Source organism: Patiria miniata, unplaced genomic scaffold, assembly GCF_015706575.1.
Source record: "Patiria miniata isolate m_02_andy unplaced genomic scaffold, ASM1570657v1 HiC_scaffold_22, whole genome shotgun sequence".
NCBI lineage: Eukaryota > Metazoa > Echinodermata > Asteroidea > Valvatida > Asterinidae > Patiria > Patiria miniata.
Window position 1 is genome coordinate 9,830,462 of NW_024037061.1, and position 9,345 is coordinate 9,839,806.

Here is a 9,345-nt window from a genome sequence, read left to right on the forward strand (position 1 = left end):
ATGGATGAACGTTGCAAGTCGTTTAACTTTAATGACTGCAATAAAATGTGCGAGTTAAGCCTTGCCACAAGACGAGAGCATCCCGAAGACTTCAATGCAACTTTAGGGAGTGTGTACTTTGATGCAGATGAGGACACATCTCGCTACTCACTGACTGATAGCTCCTTGAATCGCTACAGAAGTTGCAAGATGCTGTTAGATGCCGGGTATCGTTCAAGCTGCATCTACACAATCTACCCAGAGGGATTCAGTGATGGCGGTCTTCGTGTCTACTGTGACATGGAAACTGACGGCGGAGGATGGATCGTGTTTCAGAGGCGACAAGATGGCAGCGTGGACTTCTACCGCAACTGGACCGAGTACCAGTCTGGCTTTGGCGATCTGTCCGGTGAGTTCTGGTTGGGAAATGACAACTTGGTGACTCTGACGACTGATGATTCACGTGGGACATGGGAGCTACGCGTTGATTTAGAGGACAGGGAGGGCAACACGGCATGGGCACGGCAAGTACGCAGATTTCCAAATATCCCCGGGTGAGTACAATCTGAATATTGGCCAATACGATGCCAGCAGCACTGCAGGTGACTCTCTTGCGTATCACAGCGGACGTCCCTTTTCAACAAACGATCGTGACAATGATGCAGGGGTAGCAAATTGTGCACAATCCCGCCACGGAGCCTGGTGGTTTGTTAGGTGTGCGCAGTCCCACTTGAATGGTCGATATTACCAAAATGGGGGCCGCAGTGGAAATAACGTGTTTTGGCACCACTGGAAAGGCAATTATTCTCTGAAAACCTGCCAGATGAAACTCCGTGCGATGCGACAATGAATATGTATTTTTGCGAACGTGTCATTAAGCTGGTTATTGTCAATTCAAAATTGAATATTTTTAGCCACGTATGATACGCCTGCCGGAGAGGGGTGTGACTTTTTCCAACATTACGGAACCGACCGGAGTGTGGATGTTAAATGTCTGCCCGGCCTTAAATAGTAGGATGAAAACGAATATGGAAAAGACGATTAATGTGAAACTGTGCATTTTTAGAAAAATAATGATTAGATAGAATATAATAATTTGGCAGGTATACCTGAAATGCGGCTATACGAGGCTTTATATAACACATATATGATGCATATACAACATCTTCCTATCTTTGGCAAAGACTGTTTGCCGCCTTCTAAATATATGGGGACCGGTAGCTAGCTCCCATTTAAAACCATTGATTGGGCCACCTCTGCGCGCGCATCATGATTGCTTATTTTCAAATCGCTGTATAGTTCTAATGCATGGACGGTGATTCAACGCATGATTATAAAAACACCTATTCTTGTCTTACCACCGTGCAAAAAGTAGGCAAAATCATCAGTGTCTCCATGAAGGTAACCTTCAAGCATATCAACTGCATAGGTTTTCATTACTGAACAGTAATTCTTCTCTCTTTATAAATATATGCAAGAGACATTTTCGAATTCAGCAAAAATCGAAGCTCACCACTTTCGAAACTTTACATTCGTGGCGCAGCTATTGGTTTTTTTTGCAATAGGCTCGTTCCAGCAAACGTTATCGTTGTGACGTTCAATTCAGAAGGCGGAATTCAGACCTGTACACGTCATGCATATCATTTGCATATATTAGGAGGGATGCCTCCTGATGTATGCAAGATTTACCGCTAGCTACCTGTCCCCATATCTGGAGTGTAAAGGACAATGGGGACAGGGAACCAGACTATTTTGGGCACTATCGGACAGTAGGTGGCGCTGTTCATGGTGGCACAATATTGCCGATATGCGTTACAAAATGTAAGCACTCATACCGCTAGCTACCTGTCCCCATATCTGGAGTGTAAAGGACAATGGGGACAGGGAACCAGACTATTTTGGGCACTATCGGACAGTAGGTGGCGCTGTTCATGGTGGCACAATATTGCCGATATGCGTTACAAAATGTAAGCACTCGTGAAAAAAACGGCACTCGTGAGAAAATATTGAGGAGGTGGATAAATACCCCCTTACCCCTCGCGGATGCTACTTCACTGATATACATTTGTAAATAACAGCGCCCCAAAACGTCATTTTATGTCAAACCGTCCCCATCCATACCCCTGTTTGAAATCATTCTAAGTAATTGAAGAAATTGAATGAAAGCACAGACATCGAATGAAACGACGGGCTAACGTTTAATCTGGAAATAATTTCTTGTCTAATTAAGAATTATTTGCGTCCTCACAAAAATTCATTTATAACATGGTAGACTGGGTTCCACCTCTATCAGAACAAGTTAACCTGCAGAGCAGATCTGATTGTGCCGCGAAAACAACTATTTTTCTGTGGTTTTTTTTGGACGCCCTTAACAGCCAAAATAATAAGTGAATTGAATTTTTCCAGCGCATTATCATATTCAATACCTTTTGTTAAATGTGAAATTTTCTATAATCTCAAGCCATATGATCTATCTATAAATTACAGCCAAAACAACGCATTATTTAAAAGTGTCTCGTGCTTACAAAAGGATAAAGGCCAAAATTCAAAATGTTTTAAGTCTTGATGGAGAAACAAATATTGTACAAATAAAAAATTGCATCAATGAAATATAGTTCAACAAGTAATATCAATTCAAAACTTTGGTGGCGGGTTTTTTCTTTCTCTCAAAATAATACAAGTGAAAAGCTTTTCCACTAATCCGCAAAGTCATCGCTGTTAATACGGAGATTTGCGATTTCAGCTTTTGTACATTGTGGTTTTGTCGTTGCGCTTAAATTATGTAAATATAAATGAAATAAGAAACGATTGTAAAACAATAATAATCAGTAAACAAGTTGATATCCCATTTTTGTTATGACTGAACATATCACATAATGTTACGTGTGCCCTGTCTACCTTTGGATACCTAGGTTCCGAAAAGGAAATAAGTCAAATTCAATTTACCCTGAATGATAACTGCTTATATGGAAAATAAAGCTACAGGGAGCAGAAAACTAGATAAATTTGGTTGTATCTAAACGTCTTTAATTGCCATTTTGCCTTTACATTGCATAATGTAAATAATAACATAATAATGATGAAAAAATTGAGTGATAAGAACCAAACCATTATTGATTCTTATCACTCAGTTTGCTGTTTGCTATTTTGCTTGTATATTGCGGCACCAAACGAAAAGGTTCCAATGACCTATGACGTTGAATAAACCGAGTGACAAGAACCAATCCATGATTCAGTTTCCTCGATTTATTCCAAGTTTTCTGTTTGCAAGAATGTGATTCTAGTAGTACTAGTTTTTAGCAGCTGTAGGGATAATGTGGCTTTGGTGAAGCCCACCGCCATTATAAAGGATGCCCAGGCTCTAAAATTGCTCTATTCTGCAACAAAATAGAGCAATTGTAGAGCCTATTTCTTCCGCATTTCACAGAAATACGAGCTCGCAGTCCTCTTCAAGGCTTCCACCCTTCTTCTTTTTTTTTTTTACAAACCCTCAAGTTCATGGCCCACAAAATAGCAAAGACGTCGAGGGCATGCAAATCGCGATTGGCAGACGTAGGCAATTTCAGGCCTATTTACTTGCAGCCTTTAGTTCCTCTCCCTATATCTAATCTATAGAGGGCAGCATACGGGTTACATGGTGACACTTTTGACAATACATGCTTACGTTTATTTTCCAACCATTGCGAAATGTGAATAATTTGTACTTATCTTGACTGACTCACTGACGCATGACGGACTCATTTACTGTCACTTGAAATTAGACTTACCTATCTCTCGCTGACTGACAGACTGACTGACTGAATATCTGGGTTGCCTTTTTTACAGCGTGGCCACTCCTTGGGATTTTCCCCAAGAACTTTGGTCAATCATTTGGGTTTTTTTTTGAAGGCCTTCAAGGTATTTCGGACAAGATCAGGGAGAGGAGGATGGGTCTGGCGGGCCAATGCGTCAGCCACCCGGGGCTAGCAGCTCATGACACCATCCCGTGGGAGCCGACTCATGGATCTGACAGGAGGGGGCGGAAACGACTCACTATCGTATGGTGTTCTATAGACCCCAAATCTGCATCGCGTCGTACTTTCACGTCGTGCCGTCGCGTTGTACCGTCGCGTCGTGCCGTTGTCCGTCGCGTCGTGCCGTCGCCCGTCGCGTCGTGGCGTCGTGTCGTGCCGTCGCCCGTCGCGTCGTGCCGTCGCCTCTTAAATTACCGTTTCTAAGCACGTACACTGCAAGAGGAAGCGACGCACCTTCACACGTCGCGTCGTGCCGTCGTGCGTCGCGTCGTGCCGTCGTCCGTCGCGTCGTACCGTCGCCCGTCGCGTCGTGCCGTCGCCTGTTACCTCGGCGCCTCTAAGTAGACTGCTTGAAGAGGCGACGCACACATTGCCCGTCGCGTCGTGCCGTCGCCCGTCGCGTCGTGCCGTCGCCCGTCGCATCGTGCCGTCGCGTCGTGCCGTCGCCCGTCGCGTCGTGCCGTCGCCCGTCGCGTCGTGCCGTCGCCCGTCGCGTCGTGCCGTCGCCCGTCGCGTCGTGCCGTCGCCCGTCGCGTCGTGCCGTCGCCCGTCGCGTCGTGCCGTCGCCCGTCGCGTCGTGCCGTCGCCCGTCGCGTCGTGCCGTCGCCCGTCGCGTCGTGCCGTCGCCCGTCGCGTCGTGCCGTCGCCCGTCGCGTGACTGTATCTTTCTTGGCAATAGGTGGCGCCTTCATTCTTCATGTACATTGTGTTTAATAGGAAGGGGTGTAATCATACATTTCGCCACTACATTTTAAGTTAAATGGAATGGAGTTTGGCCGCCACCATGCATTAAAGTTTTTATCAGACTTGTGTTTTCTTAAAAAGAAGTGCTTGTCTGGCTAGGAAAATAGCAAGGAAGAACCGGTTTTGTGCAGGCAAAATTCAGGGAACAATCTGTTGATACTAATAACTTGTTGGAAAGTTCCAAAGTCATTCCAAGAAAGTTGCCGCCGTGAATAAGGGTTTAAAACAAGGGAGGAGGATGGGATTTGCTATCAGAACAGCAGGGCCGTTCCTCATTCTTTTCTTTTTATGGGATGTATGATAAAATAGGAGTACGAGGGGCTCTGCGAGCTGATGAATCTTTTTGAAAACATTGTATTTGCAACCAGCTAGGGAAGATTTCCGTTTATTTAAGACTTAGAGGCACTGGTATGGATACCTGTGTAAGTATATGACTAAACTGCCCTTGTTTAGGTTTTTTTTCTTTTTTGGAAATTCAATACGCATATAGGGAGTAACATCAGTTCCACTGCTGGGTTGCGGTGATGGGTGGGTTACAACTTATCAACACATACCTCGCCAGCGGGCCCTTAGATTGGTGATAACCAGAGAGCGGGAGTTTAAAAAAACTCATCCGGTGTTTAGGCGACACAGGGACTGGTTTGTGGCAGCAATTATGCGCCGCAGCACCTAGCGAAAGTGCTACATAATGGGTCTCATAATGTTCATATACTTCATTTACGCTTTGGTAGCATTCTCCCCCAGCGCTTTGTATCCTCTGGCAAAAAGCGCTATATAAATACAGTTATTATTATTATTATTAATGTGTACATGTGGTTTTTGTTTCTAGTTCACTTAATGATTTGATTTATACCGGTGATAATATGCCGTCCCACCTGTTTTTTCTTTTGTGTGTGTCGGGGGAAACAGTGCATATTTTCTGTGCCCTTTTTACGCACTTCATCAGTCACCCTTTGTTTAATTCTTTTATACGTATTTACTTTATTGCTAATGATGGTTAAGAATATTTTACGCGTGAGCATTTCTTGTATTGATCAGATTAAGTGGATTCCTTATTTTTTATTTTTTATTTCGAATTCCATGCCTAAATGACCATTATGTTAGTTCTGTTCTTCAAGAAGTTCCAATAGGATTTGTACGTTCTCCTCATCCATGTTTTTTTTCTTGGTTTGATGGTGGAGATGGGTTCATTCTTGATCGGACCAGGCCATCTTTTACGTTTTTTGTCGTTTGTATGCCAGGATGGGTTGGGTCGCAAAGAGTGCACTTAGAAAATCATTATCGCTGATCAGATTCCAGTGTTTCAGAAGGGCCTTCTTAAGAGCTGGGTGTTTAATTTTTGGGTGGTAGGGTAAAACAAAGACCAGCGGGATATTCTTTTCGGATTTTGTACGCTTTTTAGAGTTCACGGAATCGCGTGTATATGTGCTTTGTTGTTTGACAATTGGAAGCAGAAAAAAATCTATGTATTTTGAAATTGATTGAGTCGGACCTCCGCAACCACTAATAATAGGCCTCCCCACAAACCGTGTACAAACTGTACGACATTGCAATTTGCAACACTTTCACCGCACGGCACGCATGTCATAAATACTGTACAGGTACATGAAAAATGAAGGCACCACCTATTGCCAAGAAACTACAGTCACGCGACGTGCGACGGCACGACGCGACGGGCGACGGCACGACGCGACGGTACGACGCGACGGGCGACGGCACGACGCGACGGGCGACGGCACGACGCGACGGACGACGGCACGACGCGACGGGCAATGTGTGCGTCGCCTCTTCAAGCAGTCTACTAAGAAGCGCCGAGGTAACAGGCGACGGCACGACGCGACGGACGACGGCACGACGCGACGGACGACGGCACGACACGACGTGTGAAGATGCGTCGCTTCCTCATGCAATGTACGTGCTTAGAAACGGTAATTTAAGAGGCGACGGCACGACGCGACGGGCGACGGCACGACGCGACGCCACGACGCGACGGGCGACGGCACGACGCAACGGACGACGGCACGACGCGACGGTACGACGCGACGGCACGACGTGAAAGCACGACGCGACGCAGATTTGGCGTCTATAGAACACCATACTATCGACACGCTGCGGCGGGACGTTGGTCTCAGTGACACAGGGGAGCCGAGGACCCTAATGCTGGAGAGGGAAGAGTGGAGGGAGGCAACCAAGTCCCGAGATGGTGCAGGATAGGCTGCGACCTCGCATCGCATCTTGACATTTCAGAACCAGTGGGGCCTAAAAGTCAATACCTGCATGGCGCGCCCTTCCCGAGCTCTCCAATAAAATAATTTGCGTGTAGAAGTTTAACAGTGTGCAATTATTTTGGATTCCTTCGAGTACTTAAGAAAACACCTTCCGAAATGCATCATTGGAATTGTTCTTGGCCTATATATCGAATCGATTTATGAAGTGGCGAATCCATGTCTTGTGTCCTGGGACGTGAGGAGAGGAGACAAACGAACACAATCTGAAGAAACAGAACAGGGGTACTTTCAAATCTTCATAGAAAAAAAGGCCAAGTGTGTTAACTTATTTTACCATAAACTGCTCAAAATGATGGCACACTTAAACTTTGCTTACCAGAAAAACCCCGTTGCGGTATTGGCATCGATTCGCAAAAACGTCAACTTTTCTTTTCTACAATCTTTTAAATAATAATGACTATTTTAATCGTCTTTTCTTAAGCGACGTAAGCATGCTAAGTAAGCTTATATACTTCAATACAAGGCCTGAACATAAGACACAATATAATCTGTACACAATATATCATTCTGGGTCCTGTCTGTAGACATCGGTGGGTGAAACCAGTCATCATATTGCAGCCCTATAGCTATTTAATAACCTCTAAAGGTTAAAATGTGTGGCTACAGACTGCCTCAGCATTCTGTTATTAATAATCACGAGAGGGATGATGTTTTTAAAGTTAATTATTTTGATAATGTTTACCATAATAGCTGGCTTTGGCGTATACTTGGGCTGATCCCCAAACAACCATTGTCTTCGTTCTTCTTTCATTTGTGTTCATTGTACTTTATGGTTAGCTATTTTGTGTATGCTTTCCTTGAATTTTACTGTCTTTGGTCAAATGATAAACATGCTTACACAGCGACATTTAAATTGGAGTTTGTTTAATTAGTCAGATATTTCTAGAAATTAAGCTTGCTTAATTAGGCTTAATAAGCTATTTCTAGACAATACATCTATGTAGAATCTGTGGATGAGGCGTTTAAAGCGAATATAGACTGCTTTGACACTAGGCACAGTGCAACTGTTATCCAGGGGGCGTTCTATTTTCCCAAAAAGAAATGTCTATGGCATCACCTTGTAAGCTTATTTGATTTTAAATACTAAATCACACAAACCATTCAGCACTAATATTCTAGTTCATTTCCTGATTTCTTTTCGCCATAACCGAATGCAATCGTACCTCACCAGTTTTCCTCTCATATCTTAAGTCAGAAAATTAATATTTCGCACAGTGTTTAGCCACGAACCATTCTTTCGTTTGCTCAGAGCAGAATTTTATTATACCCACGCAAAGTCAAAAAGCCATAAAACATTTATTTTTAGATAAGCATCATATGTTCCATAAACTCCAAGGACGTTGGAGGCTCCGTCGAACTCCACATTGAAGTCTATCGATACTGATTCTATTGTTGATATACTCTCTAAATTCCAAAGAGTGAAATAAGGGACTAGACGTTTTAGAGTGAAAATCACTCTCATTTTCGATTGAAATAATCTGAAAATGAACCACTTCAGTCGAAGCTCGAGTGAAAACTCGATCTTTACGATTGAAGAAATTTCACTCTAAAACGTCTAGTCCCTAGTTTCCGACTGTGGGAGTGAATCTTCACTCCAATGGAGTGAATTTTCACTCTTTGGAATTTAGAGAGTATGTGCAGCACCATGCAGAAATGAGCTTAAAAAATGAGATCATGTCTTCTATATAGCCTATAGGCCTATGTATTTTGCCGAAGCAGCAATATGTTCAAATAGACTAAACTAGCGATGAAACACTGGATTTTTTTACTTGACTGGTTGGCTTTTGAGAACAATTGATCAATGCAAATTCATTTCATTCAGTCAAAGCAGGAAGAACAATTCATTAAAGCATTTCATTTTTTCAGCAAAGAGTTGTAGACAATTCACTCTCTCATTTCCAAAATTAGGGTTCCCTCCGTGTTGCAAAAAGGCTGTCGCCCTGTGTCAGGAACATATTATATAGGGGCGGAGAAGTACCCCGCCAGTATCCCTATACACTATATGCGGTTACACACCTATGTTCCCACACCCCTTTGTTCCGACACCCCTATGTTCCGACACTCCTATGTGCCGACAACAACCCCAAAACCTAACCCTAACCGGAAGTAAAACAACACAATCTTTTATGCGGGTTGTCGGAACATAGGGCTGTCGTTTTTTAATATATAAAAAAACGTCGGTGAAGGGCAAAACCTAATTTGATTTATATCACCCCGACGCAAAATTCCATCTTATAATAGTTTATGCGGTACCCGCTGCTATGTACATCAGATTCGAACCGGCCAACCGATCCCGTTAGCTCGGTGGTCGAGTGGTAAGA

The 9,345-nt window shown here is 43.8% G+C and overlaps 1 pseudogene; it reads left to right on the plus strand.

The window, feature by feature from the left end:
* On the plus strand, positions 1-829 carry LOC119730025 (annotated as a pseudogene).
* Positions 830-9,345: the final 8,516 nt, after the last annotated feature.